At 41.6% G+C, this 25456-nt stretch overlaps 1 long non-coding RNA gene across 1 annotated transcript in view; it reads left to right on the forward strand.

The window, feature by feature from the left end:
• LOC140696940 (uncharacterized) overlaps window positions 1-25456 on the forward strand; it is a 132313-nt gene that overhangs the window by 45822 nt on the left and 61035 nt on the right. The gene's annotated exons all lie outside the window — the stretch shown is intronic.

Here is a 25456-nt window from a genome sequence, read left to right on the forward strand (position 1 = left end):
TAATTTGAATTCTCTTTGAAGAAAATGAATACATTACAAGAGAGCAAGGTACAGTAGGACTTTTCCCCTGGGGATGAGGGGACCCACTTCTTAAATGGTTCAAGTAACCTTGAGTTTTCAAAGATAGCCCACTTACTATGTTTTAAAAAAATAGAAAAAAAAGAGTGAAAAGAAATGTGTTGAAATGTTGAGTAGTGATTTTTGAATGGTGGGATTATGGGTAATTTTTATTTTATTTTTTATACTTAGAACTCACTTTCAAGTTCTAATTATTCCTGACCACAGATTATTTATGTTTTCATCATATCACTACAGAGATACAGAGAAGTTAAAAGAAATCTGTTTTTCATTTTTGCAAAATTCATTTGCTAAGAGGCTAATATGGGTTTGGAAATTCTAGTAAGCCAATACAGTTCATCTAAAAAGAAGTCTGAGTTTAATTTTCTCCTACTTACTCCCTTTGCATTTTATGCAAAATTTTCTCTGTGACAGAAAGACTTGTAAGAAAGAATCATATATTAATAGTCTTTGCAAACAAAATTACCTCTAGTAACTAGAGACTGGTTTAATTATAAAGATTAAAATGCTTGAATAATATCTAGTCAGATTTATTTTTGGATGCAGTTAGTTTAAGCATTTCTAAGGGCAAGGGAAAGTTTTGCAAACTAACAAATGAACTAGAAATTGCACTGGAAACCATGAACTTCATGGATCTGGAACAGTGAGAAAGATTCAACTCTCATTTTTTGCTTTATTATTATTTAATTTTGAGAGAGATATCTGTGGAGAATATGAGTCTTTGTAGAGGAATTTTGTTAGTTGTTGAGGAAATTATTAAAGGAATGGAGATTTGTATCACATTTGTTCCTCTATATTCTTAGCCACTTCCAAGCTTTGTTAACTTGTGCAGATTACTTAATCAGTCCATGCCTGAATTTTCTCATCTGTAAAATGGGGATAATGAAAATACTTCATGAGGAATGCATCAACTGATTCCATTTATAGCTCTTAGAATAGTACCTGACATATAGCTAGCTTGATGTAAACATTAGCCAGTATTCTTCTCCTGAGGAAGTATTGCTACATGTCTGCACATAATAGGATGGTGCTCATTACCCATTGGTCAGAATCCACTAAAATAGACATATTCCTGTCTAAAAGAGTTTATGCCTAAGCAAAGAAAAGACCAATGAGGGAAGGGCCTTTTAAAATAAATTAAATTAATTGGACCTTTCTAACTGGGAAAACAAATGTGCTTAATGTCTATTATTTTAAGTCTTCATGTGCTAAAGGGATTTCATTAGAATGATTGTGAAAAATAATTTCAATTTCATTAAAAGAGGAAAAGGAGAATTTAATTTCACCTATAGAGTTACATATAAAATATAATTTCTTAAACACAAGAGTTGGAAAACATTAAAACGCTGTTATTCATAAAGTCTTGCCAACTCCTCAGACTCTCAGTGATACTTTATAATGATCCTTCCCCAGTTCAAGAAGGGTTATGAATATGCATTATAGTGTATAAAGATGATAAAATACGTTGTTTGTAATAGTTGGAATTCATGAATATGAAATGCGAATCTAAGTTTATAAATCTATTAAGATGAGGTGGAGAAGGGATTAGTTAAACTTTCTAGAGCTGAAGATACTGCCCAGAGAAAACTTTATTGAGACAGAGAGCACAGAGAAAAGAGAAGGTGATGAAGCACTGGAAGAGATGGAGAGAAGCAGGCACCAATAGCAGGGTGGGCCATTTCCACATGTAATGGATAGAAGCCCCAACTTGGAGCAGCTCCACGGGCAAACTGACCGTGGAGTTCCCAAGGAACATCCTTGCGCAAGCGCCAAGTGAGAGCTCAGATCTTTCTCAGAACACCATTCTTTAAGGCACAGAGTAAGCCAAGTACCTGTGAACCCCATTCCTAACCTCCTCTTCAGCCTTTAGATCCAAAGGCAGGAAGGAGAGGAAAACAAATCTTACGAGGCTGCTTTTGCAGCAAGAAATCTCTGCTTTTGTTCTTGGCTCACTCTTATCTTGGGTAAAACCATTAAGGAATCTTGTTTAGTGGATTTAAATTCTATAGAAATTCAGTGAACATTCATAAGCAATATGTGGATTTTCCTGTTCTCTAATAAGAGAAAATTTTGCATTTGAATGACGGAGGGTTGAATTTGGTAACAGAGAGCATGTCAGGTGCTCTCTAAGTTTCCTTGCAACCTTTTATAGTCCAGTTTATATACTACAGTATCTCACCAGAATAAGCAAGACTACAACTTTTTTTTTCTTGGGTGGGAATGTTACTAGAGAGTAGATTCTTGTCTCATCACGGAAAGAATTCAAAGATGAGATATGGAGGTCAAGATAGTAAAGCAAAGATTTATTATTAGGTGCTAATACACTCTCAAGGAAAGAGCAGAGAGACTTGGGTGAGTAGCTGTGCTGAGTTTCTTTGGCAAACTTATTAGGGTATAAAAATGAATGAGTGAAATATTATTGGGGAGGGAGGCATTTGGGGTCATATTTCCTGATTTTCATCCTATCTCCACCTTCCTGAAGGAAGGAGGGATTTTTGTCCTTATTTAGTCTTGATCAGAAGTGTCATAGCATAGGTGCATGATAGGTACTTCTAATCTGCAAGGCTACTGTCATTGTAATGAGGGCATAATAAGCAAAAGGTTACATTTGGATGCCAGAGATTGCTGTCTTTTCCCACCTTTCTTTATCTGCCTCCAGGACACTTGTCAACCCAAAATGTGTGGCTTCTCATTGGTCCAGAGGTTCCTGCTTTTCTTTGCCCAAGGACCCCCGTTGTTCACCAGATGTATGGTTTCCTGCCATTTGATCCGTGCCCCCCTTTCTCTGCTCATATTTAACTATCTGCCTGCTTTAACAGAAACATTGCCTACCTTTGTTCATAGAATTGTGATTTGATAGCTCTTGCCATAGTTTTGACGGACTTCCCAGGATCACCCACACTCTCTTGGCCCCCACCTTGTTAAAATGGCTCTTGGAGATCAGGGGTTGCCATGAAGAAAGGCAGATTTTTCTGAAGGTAGCTCACCAGGTACTGTGTGAATCCAGTAGAAAGTGGTGACTGCAGCAGCAATAGGCTTTAAGCAGCTACAAACAGAAAGCCATACAAATGCTCAATGGCTGAGGATACTAATGAGTAGTAAAATTTAAAATGTAAACATCCTAATATTGGGCAAATGAATTTATTTTTTAATGGGCTATGGGTTTATCCATTTGGATATTTTATATTAAACAGATGATGAACACTTAAGGTGATATTCCTTAGAATAGGGTGGTGGTGGTCTGTAGTCAGATTGGTTCAACTGCCCTTTTTGTGTATATATATGTGTTTTTATTGAAGTATAATTAGTTTACAATATTGTGTCTATTTCTGGTATACAACACAATGCCTCAGTCATACATAAACATACATATATTCGTTTTCATATTCTTTTTCACCATAATTTACTATAAGATATTTGAACCTTCTGCATAGTATTTTCTTGGAAAACCTTCAGATAGGATTAAAAACAACATGTTTATAAATATTCCTTAGGGTTGGATTTAATTTCACACACTGGTTAATTACTATGCATTGGCCATTTAGTAAGTGGAGTTTAAATCCTAAATGTTTACAGGATTCCTAAATTATGCATTTAATAAAGGCATAGCCTTTTCTGCAATTGATCTGTAATGGATAAGCAATCACGGGATGCTTTTCCGCCATGTGAATTGTGTGTTTGGATGCCAACTAAGCAGCGTTGATGTATGACCCAAACCTTAGTTTTCCTTCCAGTGATTATTTCCTTCTTTATTTATCCATACTTCGGGTGTGAGGGTGACAGTGGAACCAGACCTGCTTGGTTTGGAAGTGCTGAAGCAAAGCAAATGGAAAAAAACGTGAATTGAAGCTTCTCGTATAAACTGGTAAATGAGATCAACTGAATAAAATTTATATCTCTGCCTTTTAAATATAATCTACAAGTGCATCACTGAATTAAATGCTAAAACCAAACCATCACATACCTGCTACTCTGAAGAGAGGCAGTGTGTGAGTTTCTTAAAATGCATTGCTAAAAGATTTAACTTAGGTCAAAGAATTTTTGTCTATTTTATCTCTCACTGGGAAAATACCAACTTTTGGTTATAAACATAATCCTTTTTAAGACATCTTTAGAAAATCATCTTCTTTCTCCCCTTCCTTCCTTCCAACAAGATTTCATCTTAACTATTTAGTCCATAGATGTTTATCTCAAGAATTCACACTGAAATGTAACTTTTAATACATGGTCTCTATCTGGTCTAAATAGTCACTCAGGATATTGGCCTAAATCCAATAATATATATTTTTCTTTTCCTGAGGCTCTTACAGATGTCTGCTAAAAACAAATTATAGAGTTCCTCTTTTTTTTTTTTTGAGAACTTTAAGTTGTGAACCCAGAGATGAAGATGTGAGCTTCTAGCTTTCAAGGCAGCATAAGAACTGGGTGGAGGGGAGCATGGTGAACCAGGTGTCCTAAAGTTCAGGGTGGGCGCAAGTGGCCTCAAGGGAAGCCTGAGCTGGTGTCACTGAACTAAATGCTACCTGGCCAGTGCTAGTGCCCCTGCTCAGGAATCTCAGTTGTCAGCCATGTGTTTTAAGGTCCATCTGCTCTGGGGTCTGCCCAAATCAGGGATGTCTCCCTCCCCTGGGACAGTCTGTACTTTGCTTCTTTAAAGATTGTACTGAAATGAAATTTAGAGGATACCAATTAAAGAGACTTTGCTCAAGGATTTCCCTCTACCTCATTCCCTCCTTTATTACCTTTACTTCCCATCAAATATGATACCCAGCAATACTGAGATGCACCCTCACTGCTCTGTCCCTCTGCCTGACAGACTCTTCACCTGTCCGAGTCGCCCAGGAACCCTGATCCAGCTTAGATCCTGTTACCAGAGGCTGAGCTCCTGCCAATGCAGTCGGGTGACCACGCTGGCCTCATTTATTACTTTCCTTGGGGCAGAAATTATGTGGCCATGATGATACCCAGTCTTAACTCTATGAGTTCTGTGAGGATCTTTACAGGGCACGTTGCTGCTTTTCTTTTTTTTTTCTTTCTTTTTTTTTTTTTCCTTCTTTTTAAAAATACAAACAGAAAGCACATTAGTGGAATTGCTAAATAAAAGGATAGAGGCAAAGGATTTCTCAATCATAAATTTATTTACCTGCTACCAGTTTGTAGCCTAGATATAAATCTTGGAGTATCTTATTTTACAACAATAGACTAATAGAACAATAAGCTCAGTCTGTTTAATCCATCTGCTCCTCATAAGGAGGGAAAAAAAATATTACCCAGAAGTGCTGGGGGGATGATCTCAGGTTCTACTGGAAAGATCTTCCCAAGGATCTTCCATCATAACACCCACCTGGACCTATACACTTCCTGAAGTAGTTCCAGGAGCAGTATGCCAAGCCTTGGCGCTGCACTGGCCAGCCGCCTGGTCTCACTGCTTATGGCTTGATCTGGTCTCCTCAGCACTTCAGCATGCTCACGGGCGCTGCCCCCGAAGCAGGACAGGGGGCTTAGGATTCTCTTTGTTAGAGCAGCGCAGTTTCCCACAGCTCTTTCCCTGGGCTCGCTCAGTTATCCCGGGGAAGGCAGGTCCCCTGGCACTAGACCCGCAGGTAGCCAGATGCTTCCTTAGATCTTCATCCTTTTAGAAGTTTCTTGCTGTAAGTGGCATGATGTCCCCTGCAGGACTTCACGCGTGAACTTCAGACATCTCGAAGTGGAAAGCAGCAGTAAATTTCCACGTAATTGTCTGCAGCTAAGGCGGCTACAGTGCACAGGCTCTGGGTGGCAGGGCCTCCGGGGTTACTCCGGCCTCCGTACCAGTTACTTCTGTTGGGAAGCAGGGTGGAGAGTCTGCTGTGAAGAAGAAGCTGGAGGCAGTCCACTGTGACAGGCACTCCATGGGCAGTATCTGACGTTAGTGAGACACCATACTAATTACTCTTACTGAATTCAGAGTCTAGCACTGATGGTGGAAAGTCCGGGACTGGGTTTGGATTTCTAGAATGATACAAATATTTGCAGTTTAACTAGTATTTCAATAGCTTCCTGCTGCCTTAGGGTAAAATCCAAACTCATTTATGTGGTGTCTTAATTTGGGTTCCTTTGAACTAAGCTTCCAGTGCAAAGTGGTTTATTTGGGAGATGATCCTAGAACACACAGGTGGTGGGTGGGGAGGTAATTCAGGGAAGGGAAGAAAGTTAACGGGGGTGGGTGTTATCTGGTTTGTTCCAATGTGTCTGAGTAGAACTTAATCCTGCCATGGATTTCTGGGGAACACTGTAGAACACATACCTCATATATATCCCAGCAGAAGGGTGAGGGAGCTGGGATATCTATACCCCAACTGTGTGGGGTCATGGGGGAGAACTGCAAGGGGGTGTTAATTCCCTGGCATTTCCAGCTGGCCACACTCCTGAGGTCAGAGCAGGCTCTAGAAGTCCGAGAAAGCCCTGGGACAGTGTGATGAGTGCTGGTGGCATGCCTGCAATGGTAAAGGCCCAGGAGACAGGGTGAGGTACCGACAGTGTCTGTTCAACACGCTCTTCATATTTCTGCACTAGCAGGCCTCTGGTGCCTTTTCTGGCCTCAACTCAGGAAAAGGTAGTACATGAAGGGGTGATACATGGGAGTAGTATACGGGAGGCGATATTGCCAACAGGGTGGGTTAGGCATCATTATGTGGGGAAGCTGGTAAGTGGTAAGCAGGGAGGCCCGGTAGCATCAGGCTGCAGGGTGCTCCATAGGAAAGCTCAGTTAATAAGCAGCTCCCTAGGATGATGCTGATAGCTGCTGTGTTTGAGTGCACAGTATGCCTAGGCCCTGTGCTAAAGGCTTCATGCGTTTTCTCAGTTAATCTTTACAGCAGCTCTGTGGCTAGAATGCAGTATTCCCTTTTTGCACGTAAGGAAATAGGGCTCCAAGAAGTTCAGTGAATTTTCTAGGGCTACATGCCTGTAAGTGGTAAAGACCAAACGTAAGTAAGCCCTGCCTGTCCAAATCCACAGCCTTTTGCTTTGTTCTTTTATTTTTCCCCTGGTTGGTATATCTCTAAAATGTCAAATCTGTCATCTGAAGCAATCCCGCCATCTTTTACATGCCACTCCCTTGCAGAAAAAGAATCAGCTGTCCCATGGTATGCGTCATATTCTGGTTCAGGTTGTTTCCCCCTGGTTTCATTTAACACGTCCCTCCAGACCCTGGGTTTTGCGTAACTGGGAGTTAGCCCGAAAGGCTCATTAGATGCAGGTTCAATCCTTTAGTGACATGGATGCTAGCTGACCCCATGCACAGCATGCTGCATCCACGGGGAGGCTGGATGCCAAGGTTGATTGGTGGGCTCAGGACATGACAGCGGATTCCTCCGTGCCAAGCTGCTTTTCCACCCTTGCAATCAGCGAGTAATCCAGGCAGTGATACTTTCAATGCCTGTGCTCTTAACCGTAATATAATGGAGCCACCGCAGCCTGCACGTTGCTAGTTAGATGTGGCAATGATAAATCTGACCACACCAGGGTCTTGAGCCTGAACTGACAGAGAAATCTCAGACTTCAGACAGCCCTTCGTTTAAAAAGAAATGGACTTTATATATGTATATAACTGAATCATGATAATGTACACCGAAAATTAACACAACACTGTAAACTGACTATACTTCATTAAAATAAATAAATAAAATAAAATGAAAGAAAGAAAAGAAATGGAGAAGTGGCAGGCTGTGCCCTCTTAGCTCTTCCGTAGACCTGATCTGTTCAGGTTCAGGATGGAGATAACAATTGGACTCTTGAGGGCTGAAGAGGCATCAGGAGGTCAGGACAGGAGATGGTGTGGGGCCCACGGCTCTGGCGCGGCTCCCACCTTCATGTGGTAGGGGCAGCCCCTCCTTTCCGGCACTTTCCCAGATTCATTCGAGATGATTCTGGGCCCCTCTGTCTCCCGTGCCAGCCACCACGGATTCCAAACAAGCAAAGAAACTGCCAGCTTCCACTTCCAATTATGTCAAATGGGCCTATTATGCAATCAGATCTGGTTGAGCCCCAGAATAGACCCCAAAGCACCGAGTGATTGGATGACATTCCCACGTACTCTGCTCTCAGCACCCTGCCGGGCCTGGTGAGCTGCCCTACAGCAACCAGATGTGTCCTGAAGCTGGAGCCCTGCGGGGAGCGCCCAAGGCTGAACTGCTGCCCTGCTCCCCTGGGAGCCCTGAGGCAGTCCCCTCTGGCAGTGCCTGTCATCGCCCCTCCCTTGACATCTGGATCCAGGGGAAAAGTTCATGGCCCTGTCCATTCTGAAAAAGGGATAATGTGCTGTGCCCTAAAGGGCAAGCACAGGGGCTTGAAGCATGTGAATGCTGGGCTACCCCACCTAGAAGGGACTCCTAACAAACTCCCCTCACCCCTCAATCTTGCAAGGCCATCAGAGGACACATGGAAATATCCTAAGAGAGGAAAGTAGTTGCCCAGACTTCTGGTCACATTTCTGTTATTACTGTGTTCCTGGAGGGCAGGAAAAGAATCTGCATGAAACAAGTGTTTTTTTTTTTTTTCTTAAGAAGAAAAGATTTTAAGGCTAAATGAGGATGCAGTGTGAACAGTGAGTAACTGGCATAGGCAGCCCTGTGGTCGGGGAAGCAGGGACGTTGTTTAGAAGATTAAGATCCAGGAAAACTGCTTTTGCATTCAGAAGGACATGACCCTAGAAAGCAAGGCTACGAAGTCAGATCCGGAGCTGAGGGTGGCCAGCTCCAGGACACATTGGGGTTAGGACAGGTAGCAATCTAGAGACTTCAGGTAGCACTGAAGAGAGAAGTATCCTTATTTGCAGAGAGCTTATAGCTTTCATTCTTGTCAAACGTTTTCTGCAACTTCAAATCTTACAGGGGACCAAACCTCTCCAAAGTACATTCCTATTCAGAACACTGCATTTTATCTTTATGAATACCATGATTAATGTGATTCTTACCTGCTTTGAGTTATTTACAATAATAACTAACATGTAATGATTTCCAGTTAGGTACTAGAGACTTCTACGAAAGTTCTTAAATGCAGTATTTCATTTCTTACAACAACGTGATGATGACAGCCTATCACTGTCTGCATTTTACCAGCGAGGAAGCGGAAGCTTGGAGAGACTAAGTCACTCACCAGAGTCACAAAGCGTGGATTCACTGGGCTATGAATTCAAGCTCTGTGACTGGGCTAGAGTCCTAGCTCTGTCTCCTACTGTGTAGTGAATCATAAGTTCATGAAGAGGAGCGACTATTCCCTACCCTCGTCTTTGTACCACCTCTCATGCCCACCCCCTGCATAATCCAGAACCTTCTGTGTAACAGGCCCCTGTAAGTGTTTATTGAAAGAACGAGTTACCTTTCTGGACTGCCCCTCTCTTCTGTCCCAGGCTCTGGGGAAAGAACTCTGGGTTTTTAATCAGTGCTAGATCTTTGGAATAACATAAAGAAAAAAAAATCCTGAAATTTCTCATTAAGCTCCTAATGAGTTTTATTACAGGCACAAAGAAGAAAGCCGTGACCATTCTGGGGCTTGCAGCTGTAGGTCTGTAATTGTCTCTGGTGTCACATACATTGTGAAGGCTCCAGTGAAGCATTTTGAGTCCTCCCATTTGAGGAGAATCTTGGATGCAGAAGCTGGTTTTTATTTATAAAAGTTTTAAGGGAGATACTGGGGATAGAACCCAGGACCTCATGCATGCTAAGCACGTGCTCTACCACTGAGCTATACATTCCCAGCTGCTTTTTGAAAGACCAAATGCATGTTGGCGAGAATGTACCATGAGGACCGTGGCCTGTCCCCTACCCAGAAAGCTTCAGGACCACTCCCCTCCCGTGGTTGGTCTGTGCTGCACCCACCCCAGCTGCTCAGCTGCAACCTTTACTCCATCTCTGGCCCTTTCACCAAGACCCCTGAGGGGACATCTGTTTTGTCCAGGTGGAGACTTTGTCACTTAGAAGGGGAAGGAGTGCTCCAGTACACTTCATGGCCTTTAAATCGAGATGATTTTCAGCTGCCGCTGAGCTGGGTGGGCCAGCCTGTCGGAAAGCCAGCATCATTTAGAGCTACTCTGTCCTGTGTTTGAACACTCAGGATGAGGTACCAGAATGGAAGATAGAAAAATCAGTTGTGTTGCAACTATCAAACTGAGTGAAGAATCTCCACATAACCAGAAAGATTACCAAATGGTGAATCATGATCCCCCTGTATTAGGCAATACTTGACTCAGCCCAGTTCCAGTAGAACGAAAGAGCTTGGAATACGCCCTTGAAATGGGATTTGACCTGTGGGCCATGAGGCCCCTATGCTTGGAAAGTTCTGAGTTTTCTGTCATTCTGAGACATTTGGGGCTTGATTTCCTCTGTGGGGACAGTGGCTGTTTCTTCTTGTCACTTTTCCTTCTCCAGGGTGGTTCCGAACAAGATGACCAATGCGGTGTTGTGTAAAGGAGTGATCCTGCGTGCCGAGCAGTGCTAGCTCTGTCTCTAGCCAGCAGTTACGGTTACTGCTCTGTTCACCTCTTCCCACATGCAAGGCGTTGTATCGGGCACTTCACATGACCTGATTTAGCGGCAGTAGCGAAATAATTAAGAGCTTGGACGCAGAAGCCAGCCTGTCTGCTTCAAATCCTGGTCCTATCACTTTCTACCTGTGTAACTTAATGTCTCTCTGTGCCTCAGTTCTGCATTGTAAAAAGGGAACACAAATGCTTACCTCATAGGATTATTATGAAGATTAATGAGTTAATACGTGTGAAGCAGAAGAGGGCCAGGCATGGTAGGTGTTTATAAGTGTTTATCAACATCATAGGGGTGGAAGTCAAGCTTCTCAACTCTATGAAACAGGCAGCTTTTTTTTTTTTTTTAATGTTTCACAGATGAGGAACTGGTGGCTCAAAGCAGTTACTAAGTTACTAAGAGTTGGAGTCTGGATTCTAAACCATGATCTTACCCACCACACTGCCCTAGGCCTCGGTTTCCTCAACTGTAAAATAAGGGGAGTGGGTGGCTCCGAGGTTCCTCTCAGACCCTAACATTCAGCAAACCCACTGCCCTCTGGCCCTGTGCTCTCTTCAGCATCTGCATTTTCTCTCTTTCCAAGGGCTTTTCCCTTCCAATTGCAAGTATGCCTGGATCGCCCTTAGTCTAAAAATCCTTCATGGCACCTTTCTGTCCATGCCAGCCTCAGCATTCCTCCCCTGTCTGTGAAGTTCAAAGGCAGAGAGACCACTCCCACTGCTCTCTCAACATCTCCCTTTCTCTGCAATCTTTTTCTCACCTCTGCTGCTCAGCTGGTAGTGCTCTCATGAAGGTCGGTGATGACTTCCTTCTACCCAAATCCATTCACCTTTTCTTACTTCTTCCCTGACTTGGCATCTTTGCAGTACAGAAATTGTCAAGACGTAATGCTCTGGAATGACAGATTTCTTCCCTGCAGAACCCTCTACATTTGGCAGACCTCTTTCTCTCTCTTGCTTTCTCTCTCTCAAAGACATAAACAGTTTCACATAGTTTATAATATTATGCCACTCCCCCCCACCACCAAAACTCAACAATATGTACTAAGATCGTCCCATGTCAGTTACTAGGAACTACATTGTTATTTCTGGTTGCTGTGCATTATTTCAGTATGGCTACACATACTCAGTTATTCCTTTATTGATGGACATGTTCTTTGATTGCCAACAATGCTTTAATGAGCATCCTTGAATATGCTTCTTTGGACACAGGTGTGAGTATTTTTCTATAGTAAACCCCAAGATGGACTTGTTGGATTATAGTATATTAAATGTTAATAGATTAGTTGTCCTTACTTTAGCTGTCATCTTTTAGCTCAGCCCAGCTCAAATCCAGGATTGAAGCATGTTCCCACAGGGAGGCTCTTCAGAGATCCTACTTCAGACCCTGTGATTCACCTGACTAAGCTGGTTCTGCCGCGGTGCCACCTCTGACCATGGTAACTCATTGTCTGAGCTCCTGCTCTTGTGTTTCCTTCTTTCGCTCAGGGACTTGCCCTGATTTCCCCCGTGTCTGGGTCTCTGAACCCTGTACCTGTATCTCTGAGACATTCAGTACCTACCTGTCAGAATCTCCACCAGTCACTGCTCTTCTCTCTTCCCTGCACACTGGCCTGGATGGACTCACCAGGTCTCGGCCTCTGCTCTGACCTTGACTTGTAGGATTCTGATCTCACCTGTCCTTTTCCCTTAGTCTAGTGTACTAGTGTCACAGGCCACATTAGAGTCCATATTCTTCAGCTTAATTATGATATTAATACTGTAAAATGGCTCTTTTTTAGGCCTCCTGGTCTGTGCTGAAATTCTGTCTGTTCTCAGCCATTTCCTGGCCTGGTGGCTGCCCAGGCTTACACACTGTCACTGGGTCTCACAGTACGGCACGACACTGATTATTTTCCATTTCTAACCATATCTCTGTTTTTTTTCCCCAGTGAAAAAGCTTCCTTTCTTTGCCCTTTTGTTTGATAGTCTTCAGGACTAGGTCTTTGGTCTGCTATTTTTTTTTAAACATGCTATTTATTATTTTTAAAAAATTTCTTGGAAGGGCAGTAATTAGGTTGGTTGGTTGGTTTGTTTAATGGAGGAACTGGAGATTGAACCCAGGACCTCATGCATGCTAAACATGTATGCGACCACTGAGCTATACCCTCCCTCCTCGTCCTGCTATTCTTTCTAAGCACCTGCTTCAATATTTTCCTGTTCTCACTTACCTTAATAGACTAACATACAGTTTATTCCCAAATCTACATATCCAGCCTTTACCCTTCCCTACACTCCATTACTGCATTTCCAATTGTCTACATAACATCTCCATTTGAATGTTTCCCATCACATCAATTTCAACCAATATGTCTAAACCCAACAGAACCATCTGCTACCATCTCACCCCATCTGTTCCCTTTCCAGTTTTCTCTGTCTCTCTACATGACATCACATTTTCTTGATCACCCAGACTAGAAATCTTGAAATTATACCTGATTTCTTTCTTTCTTCACCTCTTATAGACAACCCGTCACTGAATCCTGCTGAACTTTTCTCCTTTGAAGATAACTTTGTGAATGATTTCTGGATGAAAAGTGGATTGCGTATATGCATTTATCTCTCTACTCTTTCTGAAATGTCACTAAAATGGCAGTCAAGGTATGTTTTAAAAAGCAAAACCGCATGCAAGACAGGAGAAGGAGAAAGCCACAAATTGGACAGTACCTGGTGAATGATAACTTATTTGGCACACCCCTGAGAAAGCTAAACCGTAAGCCAAAAGCCAAAAAGATCCTGAGCATCCCAATTTTTTTCCTCTTTGAGCAACTCAGTGACTCAGAAAGTTGGAGGTACAAGGTACACCAAAAAGTGGCGGTGAAGGCAGGGCGAAAGAGCAGGAAAACTTCTGAGTCTTTTTAAGGCAGTTAGAAACCTAGTTGCCCTTCCTTGATCTTCCCCACTCCCAGAAAAAGACTAGAAATTTATTCTTCGGAATAATGGGTTTCTGGCCTGGGGACACCAGTAACTGTTATAGGTTAGTGCTGTATCAGAAACAGGGTGATCAACTAAAAGTTAATATGCTGAGTGCTGGGAGCATTGGTTCTCTTTCCCTGCTAACCCCCAGAGCTCAAGCTTCTCTGAGGCAGGAAATGAAGGATACCTCTCAGGGAGTCTGGCCAGATCAAGAGAAAAAAACCTAGAGAGTCCCCAGTGACATGGCTTGGCGAGATTTCTTTAGGATGAAATCAATGCCTAATTTCTCCTCCTCCCCATTTGTCTCTTTTTCCTTCTTCTTCTTCCTTCTTCTTCCTGTATTATACTTTGGTTCCTTTAAAATTTTTGCTGTGAAATATTTTCCCCTTATTTATTTTAAAACTACTACTTGATCACTATAACAAATCAAAATACTAATAATAGTTAAATTAATCAAGTCTCTGCTAAGTGTCAAGCACTGTAAGGTATATTATATGAAGACTGAGAGAATCTTGATCCCAACCCTGTGAGGTCGGAAGCCTTATGATCTCCACCCACAGTAAGAGAACAAGGCACACAGACGTTAAGGACCTGCCCAAAGACACACACAACAGGTGGGAGGGTTGGGATTTGAACCTAGTCTGACTCCTGAGCCTAGGATTTTGACTACTGTGCTAAGTTTTAAAGGAAATTTAAATTCTCCCCCATTGCCTCAAATCCATGAGGTACTTTTCCATAAAAGTTTGGCATGCATCATGCCACATTTTTCCATGTATATATGAATATATGGAGTTCTTTTCTTTTTTAAAAAAAGATGGAGCCATATTGCATGTTTTCACTTTATTTCAATTACAATTCATTGAATGCACATTTTGCGCTTGGCCCTGTGCTAGGTATTGAGATGAAATAAGAGTTAAATAGTCCCTGCCTGTAAGGACCTCTTAGATGAATAAATTGAATATCTTGGGTTATGCAGAGTTATTATCATAAAACATTTTTTCAAAGAATTATAGTACAATAAATATATTCAATGTTAAATTATACTAAATCAAAGCTTTTCTTTGATTCAGACACCACTTTACTCTCTTGAAATACCTTTGTCTTTTTAGTGTGAACATCAGGTATCTTTGAATAATAGAGCAAAAAAATCTGTTATTTGAATTTTCAGGTGTTAGCATTCTGGAGAAGTCTATACTATGCATTTAATCAACCTCTCTGCCAACCCTCTTCTCTTAAGTGCCATCCTCTCTGTGGCCTCACGCTGTGCCAATTTAATATCATTTTCTTGATTCCAGGACAGACCCCATGGAAATTTTTTAAAAAGCTCTAGATAATGTTGTCTGGGTTGTTGGTATGTCTAATTCTTGGACTAGTGACAAACTTTATGGTCTATTTAACAGAGATTTTGCTTCATTGCCTCACCCCTGAAAGGATAAATTGGTAATAACTAAAAAGTAAAGCCTATTTAGTCAAAGACAAATTGTTGCCTCAGAATGATGCTTATGGGCTGAGTGTAGCAAGGAGAGAGTAGGGAGTTCTTGCAACAGATTTGTCTTGGAAACTGCTAACTGCTTGCTTCTTGTATGCATTGGTGAAGCTTGGGTAGAGACAGAGCTTGAGTTACAGCTATTTTTACTGAAATTTGAAGATTGTTTGGAATGACTTGTCTCAGGAGGTAATCAGCCACCTTTAAATCTGAGTACACGTCCTCATTTGTAATTTTTATCTTGCATAGCTTTCCTACAGCCTTGTATTTTGTCTGACAGCAGGAGAAAAAGCATTGATGTTAAACTGTGTAAGAGAGTAAGATAATAGATCAGTCTCCAGTTCTTTATCTGTTGAGTACAGTATTCCATTGTAGGTGGTAGTGGCTTGTTTAAGGTCAGGGAATATATCAAATCCCCCAAACAAGAGCTGAAATATGACCTCTTCAGCGTGACTGATGTTCCAGCATCTGGGAGCGTGTTTACTGGCTGTAATCCAGTTCCAGAGGCTGCTGCGGAACAGCTGTGATTGCAGTCCAAGAGTGATTTGTGAAGAGGGATGTTTGAGCATGCTGGGATCACATCGCTTTGTTCTGCTTTTCTTCTCTGATCAACTTTGCCAAAGTATAGTTTACAAAAAATAAAATCTGTAAATTTTAGGTGCACATTTCAACAAGTTTAGGTAAATGTATACACCTATGTAACTACCACCTCAGTCAATGTACAGTGCTTCCATCTCCCCAGAGAGTTTCCTGTGCCCCGTGCCAGTCACTCTTCTCTCCATTCCCCACACCCCTAGCCTCAGGCAACTGCTGATCTGCTTCTGTCACGCTGGAGACTGGTTTTGCTCCTTCTAGGGTTTCATGTAAATGGAATCATATGGTACCTGCCCTTTTGCATCCATCTTCTATAACTCAACATAATGATTTTGAGACCCATCCATGTTGTTGCATGCATATGTAGTTTATTCCTTTGTAAAAAAAATTTTATCTGTTATTTTGTTTTGGAGGGAGGTAATTTTTTTTATTTACTTACTTTTTTCAGTGCAGGTACTGGGGATTGAACTCAAGACCTCATGTTTGCTAGGCACGTGCTCTACCACTGAGCTATACCCTCCTGCAGTTTATTCCTTTTTGATGTTATGTAGCATTCTATTGTATGAATATACCACAATTTGTTTATCCCTTCACCCGCTGATGGAATTGTTTTGCATTTTTTTCCAGTTGTTGGCTATTATGACTAGAGTTGCTAGGAACATTTAAGTACATGTTTTTGTGTGTCGTTTTGTTTCTCTTGGGTAAGTGCATAAAATAGAATTGCTGAGTCATATGTTGAATGTATATTTCACTTTTTAAGAAGCTGCCAGCTTGTTTTTCAAAGGGGTTTTACCATTTTACATTCCCAACAATAAATGAGAGTCCCAGCTGTTCCACATTCTTGCCAACATTTAATATTTTCAGCCATTTGAATTTTAGCTACTCTGGTGGGGATGTAGTGGTATCTCATTATAATTTTAATTTGGATTTCCATTTGCTTATTTTGTATCCATCTGTCTTCATTGGTGAAGTGTCTGTTCATATCTTTTATCCATTTAAAATCTTTATTTACACATTAAATTTTTTTTTCAGTTTTCTCTAAGGAAAAATTCTTATTTTTGAGTTCTAAGTGTTCTTTATGTATTCTGGAAGAAAGTCTTTTTATCAGATACATGCTTTGCAAGTATTTTCTCCCAGTCTGGGCTTGCTTGCCTTTCCATTTAAGATTATCTTTTGAAAAGCAGTAGTTTTTTAAACTTTGATGAAGTCTAGTCTTTCAAATTTGTTTGTGATTTTTGCTTTTTGTGTTATGAGAAATCTTTGTATAACTGTTCTATTACTTTTTTATTGAAGTATAGTCAGTTTACAGTGTTGTCAATTTCTTATGTACAGCATAATAGTTCAGTCATACATATACATACATATATTTGTTTTCATATTCTTTTTCATTATAGGTTACCACAAGATATTGAATATAGTTCCCTGTACTATACAGTATAAACTTGTTGTTTATCTATTTTACGTATGTTAGTATCTGCAAATCTAGAACTCTCAATTTATCCCTTCTTACCTCCTTTTCTCCCAGTAACCATAAGTTTGTTTTCTATGTCTGTGAGTTTGTTTCTGTTCTGTAAATAAGTTCATTTCTCTTTCTTTTTTTAGATTCCATGTATGAGTGATACCATATGGTATTTTTCTTTCTCTTTCTGGCTTTCTTCACTTAGAATGACAATCTCCAGGTCCATCCATGTTGCTGCAAATGGCATTATTTTATTATTTTTTATGGCTGAGTAGTATTCTATTGTATAAATATACTACAACTTCTGTTGTTATTTAGGTTGTTTCTATGTCTTGGCTATTGTAAATAGTGATGTTGTGAACATTGGGGTGCATGTATCTTTTTGAATTAATATGTAGATATATGCCCAGGAGCAGGATTGTTGGATCATATGGTAAGTCTATTTTTCATTTTTTAAGGAATCTCCATACTGTTTTCCATAACAGCTGTACCAAACTACATTCCCACCAACAGTGTAGGAGTGTCTGCTTTCCTCCACAACCTTCTCCAGCATTTATTGTTTGGACTTTTGAATGATGGACATTCTGACTGGTGTGAGGTGAGACCTCATTGTAGTTTTGATTTGCATTTCTCTGTCAATCAGTGATATTGGGCATTTTTTCATGTGCCTGTTGGCCATTTGTATGTCTTCACTGAAGAATTGCTTGTTTAGGTCTTCTGCCAATTTTTGAATTGGGTTGTTTTTTTTCTTATTAAGTTGTATGAGCTGTTTATACATTCTGGAAATTAAGCCCTTGTCAGCCTCATCTTTTGCAAATATTTTGTCCCATTCCATAGGTTGTCTTTTTTTTTTTTTTTTAGCTTATGGTTTCCTTTGCTGTGTAAAAGCTCGTAAATTTAATTAGGTCCCATTTGTTTATTTTTGCTTTTATTTCTGTTGTCTGGGTAGACTGCCCTAGGAGACCACTGCTAAGATTTATGTCAGAGAATGCTTTGCCTATGTTTCCTTGTAAGAGGTTTATAGTGTCATGTCTTGTCTTATGTTTAAGTCTTTTTGAGTTTATTTTTGTGTACATGTGAGGAAATATTCTAACTTCATTGATTTACATGCAGTTGTCCAGTTATCCCAATACCATTTGCTGAAGAAACTGTCTTTACTCCATTGTATATTACTGCCTCCTTTGTCAAATATTAATTGACCAAAAGCCTGTGGGTTTATTCTGAGTTCTCTCTTCTGTTCCATTGATCCATTTGTCTGTTTTTATACTGTTCTGTTACTTCAAAAAAAAAAACTTTTCTTTTGCTGATCAAAATGTTAATGGTATAGCTGTGTACCCAGAAAGACCAAGGCAATCAGCTTAACAACTATGAGAGCTAATGAGAAAATTAAGGTGACCTGAATGAGATTCAGATCGCAACTGCTTTGTATTAGTCAGGGAGCTGGCAGGATGGCCCACATATTCAAAAGAGGTGACTGAAGGGACTGTTTATACAGGTGTGAGTAGGGTTAAGTACTCAAAATCTAACTACAGCAGGAAGCCAAAAGGTCAAAGGAAAGCCGCATTTTCTAGAACTCAGGGAGACTTAGAGCTGTGTGAGAGGTCCATCTAATGGGAGCTGTGGTTTTTGGTACAGGAATGCGGCCCCATCAGCCCATGGCCCAGCAGGGAGGGAGTCAAATGAAGCAATACTTCAATGTCTCTCTCCTCCCATCTTTTGAACCTTCTGCCAATGCCTCCCATTGGCCAAAGTCAACCGAAAGCCAGATGGTTAAGGAAGAGCAGCTGATGGAGCCGATAATCAGCCTTGCAGAGCTGACTATTGGTTCATTGGCATGAAGAACCCAAATTGACTAGAGGGAAATTCCAGCTTCCAATTTAATGGAACATCGACTGTGTTCACTGGTGGAACCACTTCTCCCTTGGGCAGGATGTCTTACAGAACCATGAAGCTCAAGGTTGCAGCATCAACATAAAGAGTCAGGACTCCTAAAGTGGGTTATTAAATCTAACAGTGAGAGGAGACTCTTCTGCTTCCACCCCTTGCTTTCCAGACATGAGCACTCTGGCCATGAGGAGGTCGCACTATATGTTTACCTTGGATTTATTGCCTATATTCTGTCTTGCAGAAAGGCACTCCATCTGCAGAATTAGACTCTAGGTTTGGCTTCCAGAAATCTCAGCTGTGAGTCTATGGGGATGTGGTTTCTTTCAGAGAAGTCGTAGGAGCTTTCTGATAACTTATACAGACTTTCACCTAGAAATGCAAAGCCTAAGCTCATCAGTTTTTTTCTGCAAGCACTCCATCTCACTTACAAGTAAGCCACCACCTCACAGTTTATACCTCATTTCCAGTAAAATGTTCTCCAACAGCAACTACTTAGTCATCCAAAGCCTTTACCTTCTGTAGGTTCTTGACTCCAGGTGACTACAGAGAGTACCTTAGGTAACTGTCTTGTCACTGTATGCCATGTGTACCTTTTACCAATAGAAATGGCCATGAATGCCTTAGATCTAGTGAATCAGAAAACCAATTCCAGATTCCCATCCTCACTCTTCTGCTTCCCCAGAAACGTTTCTGGTATCAGTAACTTTTTCAATCTAGGCTTAGGCGGGAGAATTAGAGTCCCTGTGAGAATGCTGGGACAGGGATTTATCACAGGAATTAGACCTTATGTAATTATGGAGGGGGACACAGAAGTGAAGATCAGGAATTGGCAGTGCCTCCTAAGACAGCAGCCTTTCCAGTTTTTACAGTAAGTTTTATCCATCCTCCCTAAATATTCTTGCATTCCAAATCCAGCCACCAGAGGGAACTGTGTTTTGTTTGTTTCCACAGCCAAATTAAAGACTCTATCCATGAGACAAAAGGACATTGTTTCAACCTGCTGCATATTATTGAATCTGTTCATTCATTCAACAAAATATTTCTTAGGCACCTACTGATCTGGGGACTGGAGATACACTAGTCAACAAAACAGATAGAAAATGCATACCTCATGGAGCTCACACTCTAAGAAGGGAAGACAATAAACTGGGCAATTCAATTGTTATAGGAGGTTGGGAGATGAAGGGAAGGGCTATCGAAAGGAAACTGACAAGGTTGGGACCCAAATCCCCCAAACTGGGCGTTGCTGCCTCTGGCCTTGCTGGTCTCCCACAGTCCTGCCTAACCTCACCTTATGTACATAGTCTTTCACTGCACCCCCATACTAGCCCCACCTTCCTATCAGATGACTCCTTTCTCTCTGTTCTTGCAACAGGCCTCGTCTTTCCTGAAAATTGAGCATCCCCACACCCTCAGCAGTTTCCACAGGAGCTGCTCCCAGCGCCTCCCTGAGGCCTCCCTCTTTGCTTCTGGGCTGTGACTCATTCTCAGGGTGAGTCTGCAGCCTCATATATTCCTGGCACATCTCTTTCTGCTGCAGGACCCCATCGCCTCTTTCACAGGCACACAGCATCAGTGGTACAGTCACCACCTCTGGTCGTGATTTGCAAATTTACATTTTCCATGGGGTGAATCTCGTGCCGAGTGAGCAAAGGGAAGCAGTATCCCACTTGACCAAAAAAAAAAAAAAAAAGTGTCAGGTTGCCAGGGCAGAGAGAACCTGCACAGTTGGGAAATCTAGATAAGAAAGGCTGCAGAAAATAGACTGAGGTTGGGCAGGGTGACAATTTGCAAGTGGACGTCACATATTTTGCCTTGGAGAAATGGACAAGTCTTACCTCCCACTCATAACAGGATTGGGGTATTATTCTGCCTCCGGAAGAAAGGGTGATTGTCAGGGTGCAGCTCAGACACTCCTCCTGGGGATGTTGACGTTTCCCAGTGCCGAGGACAAGGGCAAGCTTAGTCCTGGTTTCAGAACACATGTCATAGGACCCACCCTTCCTTTTATCCAGGGGCCCAAGGGCATGCTAGGTGTTATGTGTGTGCTTGCAAGGTCTAGAGGCAGCATGTGGTCTAAAGATTCGGAAATTGTGCCCCCAAAGCCTAGAATCATGCTTTGGATCCTGTCTAACCCTGTTACTCAAGGTGATTAGGGGCCAGCACTGCCTCCTGAGCACACCAGCAGGGGGCGGGCTGTGAAGCTGGTGTGGAGCCGACTCAGGCCTCACTGACTGTCCAGCTCCTCCAGGACAGTCAGTCTTCAGTGGTCAAACCACCTGCTGTGGGGGTCTAGGTTTCCAGGCAGAGTGGTCAGGTTGCTTTTGAGTAATCGCTGGTCTGATTTTTCCAGTCAAGGCTGATTTCTATTCCAGAGTCAACTCTCAATAAGTTCTCCTGGGAGTCTAAGGAAACAGTTGTAAAGCACTTTTCATGCCTACAGCCCTGAGAGTGCTTCACAGGTGAGCAACAGGCTCAAAGAGGTCACAGAGGAAGTGTACGGAGGATTCAGATATCCTGACCCCAAAGCTTGTATTTTCATACTACATTATGCCCAGTAGACTGCAAAATATTTGTCCAAAAGATTTTTTGAGTTTATTATTTTGCCTGGGAATTTGTTTATAATTCTGATGTGATGGAAACCTTTCTGTAGAATGGTACAAGGCAGCATATTTTATTGGAAAGAGCACTGGATTAAAACACATGAGCCTTAAATTCAAGTCCCAGGTTGGCCACTAGATGGCTGTGTGACCCTGAGCCAGCTTCTTAACCTCTCTGGCCTTAGAGTCTATTATGTAAGGGGCTCAAACTTGATATTTGTGCTGTTTTATAGCTCTCAGATTCTCAAGGGAATCTCATCCTATAGAGGAAAATCATGCAGGTGCCACTGAAGACAGACCTTCTTTTGATTTTTTTAAACAATTTTTTAAGGTACTAAGCAATTATTTTATTTCACTTTTTTGTTTTTTTGAGGGGGGTAATTAGGTTTGTTTACTTATGGAAGTACTGGGGTTTGAACCCAGGACCTCCTTGCATTCATTTTTTGGGGGTTCCTTAAATGAGATTTCTTTGCTTTCTCCATGAATTACTAAAGATTTGATATCCAGGCTGCCCTCTTCTAACTGGCTCTGTAATCTTATGCAAACCTCCCTGAGTCTCACTTTTCTCATATCTAAAATGAGGTTAAGAGAAGAAAATCTCTTGCATCCATCCCAGGTCCAAAAGTCTATAATTCTTTCATATTATATTGGTTCAGAAAATGGGAAAAAGTACTTCATTCACATATTTTCTAAGTTTCAGAATCTGTTTCTCATTGTTTGAATTTTGGAGTTTAAACCCTCCTGCTACAAGAAAAGAAGCAATCAGTCGCTCTTGAGACACATGGTTGGGAAGTTATGCTTGAGCTGAGGAAGTATACTGCCTCATGGTAGCTATTGAGTGTGGGTCCCTGTGGCCAATTTTTATGCTACCTAGCCAGATCTTGGAACAAATGGAAGTTTGGGGAATGAGAGAGCCAGAAACAGCCTGTGGGCTTACAGAGCAGGTCAACTATTGAAAATATAGTTCATTTAATAGATTACAAGCTAGACCAAGAGACTTACAAACTTGAAGGTTGTTTCTAGGCACTTCCTGAATATTCTGCAATGAATGTGAACAGGGACATAGTGTCTGGCATCGTACTGATACTTAAAATTCTGCTGAGTGAGTAAATGCATGAATCAGTGAGCGACCTATGCTGATTCATTCTTCTTTTCTACTTAATAGGATTGAATCAATTGAGTCTTCTTCATTCTTTCTCTTTTTCTCTCCCCTGGTTTGAAAGTTATGCATGCTTTTCATACTCTTTTAGTGGTTGCCCTTACTTCTGCTTTCCACCAGACACAGAAGATGTACGTCTCCTTAAATTTAATTCCTGGTCCTGTGTTCCCCTCCAAAGAGGCAGCTGCTGTTAGACTCTCATTATTTTTCCTGAGATATAGAGATAGATTTTCTATGGAGCAAATGAAGCTCAAGTTCAGGGCCCCTCATTTGCACGCTCTAACATTTTAGTACATATTTTCCAAGTGTGAAGTTAATTATTATCTCCACCCTCCTGCCATAAAGAGATGCAATTCACACATAAAGAGTTGCATGATCTTTCTAGTTTATATGGACAGAGTTCTGGAGAATACGTGTGGGAATGGATATTGACAGAGTGTAATTAAGGTAGAAGGAATATAAAGTTGAAAAGTCTTAAAAGTGAGGCTGAGGTTTTGAGAGGGGGAGCGGGTAGAGGAAGGGGGAAGGAGAAAGAGAGAAAAAATTCCACCTGTGCACAGCCGTCTTGTTGCGTGCCCATGGCTTCCAGGCTTCTCTTGATCTTCCCATCCTAACTGCCTTTCCTATGGATTTTGAACTTGTTTAGCCAGCCCCTACCATTTTATAAGCCAGTTCCTTGTAGTAAGTCTCTTAATATGTTATCTCCTATCAGTTCTACTTCTCTGGTTGAGCCCTAGTGTTCAGTGTGTCCCCTGGTTTCAAAGTGCACGTTTCCAAGTTGTTCTGTTCCTGCCTTCCTGATGGTTCTGCTCTGGATTTATCTCTTTGAACATTTTGAAAATTTTTATTTGGTAGTCTTTCAAAATGATTCCCTTATTTTGAGTTCTTGGTTGCATCTTCTCCCCTCTGCTGTATTGATACCTCTTTATTCATGTGCCATGTAGCTTTTGAGTATGAACTTTGCTTCAGCCAACAGTTGTTCCTTCTGAAGACCTGCGTGACTTGGGTCATGGAAGTGTCCTCTGGTTGAATTGTCTCTGTAGTAACATTTCTCTGAGTTTTAGAATCCCAGCCTCAGAGGTTCTGGGCTAATCTGACAACTTGGTGAACTATTTGGATCCTGTTTCCTCTCACACCTCTAACTTTTAGTTGATTCTTTTTTTCTGACTCCAGAAGATTTATCTTTCCTGGTTTCGAGCTTATTGTAATGCAGCATTTGAAGAACAGGGAGATTTCTGACATCAGTTTAATCCACCACATTCACTAGAAATGACCCTTAATGTAGTTTAAGAAAAATTACAATACATCCTTAGTATAGTTTACGTTCTTTATGTCCAGACTCTCTGAACAGATTCCCCATTTATCCTTAAAGACTATTTCAAAGGCTTCCTTGGAGAAGACTCCTCTCCTCTCCGCAGAGTCTGCCTCTTTGTCCTCATACAACACTCTTTTCATCTGGAATTTACTCCTTACCCTCAGGTAGGCAAAGATATGTCGTTTATTTTCTGCAGTGAGTATGACCTTCCTCTTTTCCCTAGTGCACATTTTCCCTAAAATTGGGAAGGAGAGAAGGCAATGCTCTGGTCATCTGAAGAATTTAAGATTGATTTCATCCTTAGTGAGACGGTCAATTTTGATTCCATTTCGCTGAGTAGCCTGAACTATAATGTTCTGAACTGAACTTTATTTCCCTCTTTGTCAAGGCAATGGCAGGGAAAGGGATGCTGAGAAGAGCAGAGATTGAGAGAGGAGCTGTTTCTGTTCCTTCCCCTCTGTCTAGCCTCCTGCATCAGCCTCTGCCCAGTTCCCTGAATATAGACCCTCTCATGCTGAATGAGGCTCATTGAAATGTAAGTGACTCAGCAGCCTGGAGTCTTAGATGGAGACTTTTTTATCCCTTCTGTTTATCTCCACATGGAGATTGTCACTTACAAAGGCCATGGAGATAGGAGAACCCTTAAAATCTAACAAAACTAGGAAGAAGATGGATATTCTTACCGAAATGCTTTGCAGAGATGTGCTGGCTGGGGTTTGGTCATTATAGCTAGAAAGTGCTGATTGTCTTTCAAACATTCCATCTGAGGGATTTTGCCTCTCCTTTACTACATGAGAGTGTGAATTGATCCCTTTTCTTTCTATTCAGGGGCACCAGAGAAAGATACAGAATTACTTATCACTCACAATGAGGGGAAGACCTAGGAAAGGCAGGACTTTGAAGAAGGAAAAGATATGGGGAGGCAGATGAAAAGGACTGAGGACCCGGGGGTGGTGGGAGAGACGGAGGGTGTGAGGAGCAGGGAATAAGGGAATCTGCTGATGGGAGGTTAGTTAGGAGGTTCTGGTCAGGGGCCTGGACCATGACCCCATACCAAGGAGAGAGTACTTAAGAGACATGCTGAACAGACGAGAGATGTCACCCATGGATTGACGTGGTTAGGAACTTTTCACTGGACTAGAAGTGAAGACTGGCCAAACTAGATTGTGTGTCCGTGCTTCACTGGCTGACAGTAAGATCATTTTGTTTTCAATTAAACCACCCCTCCCTTTGCAATCATGAGCATAGCGGCAGGATTCCAGTAGAAAAAGAAGAGTCATGTGTTAGAGTAAAAACAGCCATAGATTTAGAAGATTCTAACTTAATCACACTGCTTCTGACATCGTCCTCTTGATTCTCTCTAGCCCCACCGTCAACCGCAGCAAGTCAGATTTCATGGATATG

This window comes from Vicugna pacos, chromosome 6, assembly GCF_048564905.1.
Source record: "Vicugna pacos chromosome 6, VicPac4, whole genome shotgun sequence".
NCBI classification, from domain to species: Eukaryota; Metazoa; Chordata; class Mammalia; order Artiodactyla; family Camelidae; genus Vicugna; species Vicugna pacos.